The following is a 2500-nucleotide window of genomic DNA, read 5'->3' as shown; positions in this document are numbered from 1 at the left end:
CAGTGAATAAATAATTTCAAAAGGTAAGCTTACTTGTACGAGGCATTATTTTTAATATTCTTTGAAGAGAAATCATAGATAGTGAGATAACAAAAAAATATCTAAGCCCCGGTTTTCATTCGCACTCTTTTCCCGCTTTCTACAATACGCGCGCGTGCGCAGACGTACACATAAACACACAAGATGTAAGTACCGAAATGCATTTGCGTCACACAACTATCATTTTGTACGAGGATTCTAAGCATAAAAAGAAGGATGCTTTTATAGCCAACATTTTCAACATACTTTTGTTTTACTCTGAATAAACTGAAAGTTTTAGGCTTGAAATTACAATAGAGAATCATATGACTTATTTCATTTGCTTTTAAAAAGATTTTCGTTATCCTTTGACGGCTAATGGCAGTATTTTAAAAAAAATTCACATGTAGGAAATTACAACAGCACTTTTATTGATATGAAATACACATTGATACGTGTATTTCATATGCTTGTCACTCCTTTTTACAAAACTGATTCAATTTTAATTTACATAACTTTTCTGTCGTAGTGGTATATTTCTCTTTGTTGTTCCCCTTCCTTACTATTATATAAAAGAAAACTGTCTAGCAAAAGAAGATCGCTCCTGGAAGCGGGGAAATCTACTGTACATTCATTCCCTACTCCTTCAAATAAAAGGATGAGGAGGAAAGGGATTTTTCCAGTTAAAGAGATTTTAATAACATATATCTTTTATGATACCATTCTTTCCGTTCCTCTGTCTGTCTGACTTGCATATATTATGGAAAATCAAATAAGTCGTAGACAATCAAGAAAGTCAAAGGGAAATATTAATTCAGAGTCTACATAAAGCGTTGGGAGAGAGGTATTCAATATTTGTTATCTGAATGTTTAATTAGATCTCACTGAACTTACAGAAGCTGTAGTGTTTACTCTGCCAGTGCTTGAAATGGAATTGCTAATCATTTGCTAATAATAGAAGGGTCTTTCATCTATTGTCATTCATCTTCTCTGTCTGGGGAAAATTAAAATCTTATTACTACAAAAGCAGATTGGGTTAAATGAATACACAAACATATATATACAGTTAGGCAGACAAAAGGTTTATGTACTTACTAACAAAGTGCGGAGCGTAATTAGCAACGCGTGATGCCATTTAGGTACCATTTTCATTCAGTTATTCCCCATTACTTCATTTGGATATGTTATTTGACGTCAGCTTCTTCGTCTCCTTAGCGATCAAATTCTTCCATGATTAAACCCTTAACATAGATTTGATAAAAATCCGTTGAATTATTCTTTAAAAAAAAGGTTCAGGAGGGAACAAACATAACGCAGAGAAAAGGTTTCTGTCACCCAAAAGCTCGTCACGATATAGTATTAGAGAAAATCTTTAGGGCTACGGTCTATAAGAATTTCATGGCAGTCTCAAGAAAATCGCCCAGGAATCTCAAGACTGAACATTAAAAATTATATCAGAAACTCATAACATGGATGTATATGCGATACCACCCTTTCCACTCAGGGAAGCGTTCATAAAACCTAAAATCGATTCATCATTGAGCGAATTCCAAATAATTCAATCTTGTCTTCTATGTTGCGGGGTACTGGAGAAAGACAGACAGACAGACAGACAGAGGTTCTGCAAGCCCTTTGCGCAAAATTAATTAAGTGTACAATGTCTGTATGCATTTAAACTGTGTGTTTTCCACATATATCAGACTTTTCAGAATTGAACGTGAAATAAAAATGCCGTTTCATGGTAACGTATTCAATAGCTTAGTCAGTTTTCCATTAACTGAATTAAATTTCTCACTCATCAAAGGTCTTGGTATTCTTGACAAAAAAGCTCTTATGGGATACTAATATTCATAAATCATAAACATGAAATTTACTGTGTAGGTTGACCAGTTTCCTGAATTTCGCATATACGGTGATGAACAAAAATTGAGTAAAATATAAAGGAAAATAAATAAATTCGTGGTTGAGTAATCCATTAATTAATTTATTAAACGGTTTATTGGGGAGAAAAAAACATTTCATTAAATTAGAGTAGTGTAACTGATAAAAAATGATCGGTTTTAAATTATGGGAAATAATGCGCACCGGAAGGTAATGCCTTGGAAGCTATCAGTATTTTCTGAAAACTGAAAGCATACATACATACATATATACATAGCTAAGATGACTAACATTTTGCTATTGTTTTCCGAACGAATTCTCTTAAAAGGAAATAAAGTTTAAAGTCTTAATAATTGCCAACATGATATAAGATTGCCCACAACAGTTCTACGACAAAGTGTTTTATCACCTCAAGCTTCCACGTCAGTCTCAAACAGCACGACATAAAAGCATTCGTAGTTGATCATTCTCAGACCCAAATGAGCACAAGTCGAGGAAGCCCAATCAAAACTTTATGGAGCAATATGTCACAGTTATGTATCTCAAGGCTTTCAGTCGAGGGAAAGCACATTATCATATGTCATCCTGACAGGGGCGGTGG

The sequence above is a fragment of the Macrobrachium rosenbergii genome, chromosome 4 (assembly GCF_040412425.1).
Source record: "Macrobrachium rosenbergii isolate ZJJX-2024 chromosome 4, ASM4041242v1, whole genome shotgun sequence".
NCBI lineage: Eukaryota > Metazoa > Arthropoda > Malacostraca > Decapoda > Palaemonidae > Macrobrachium > Macrobrachium rosenbergii.
Note: the sequence above shows the minus strand (reverse complement) of the source record.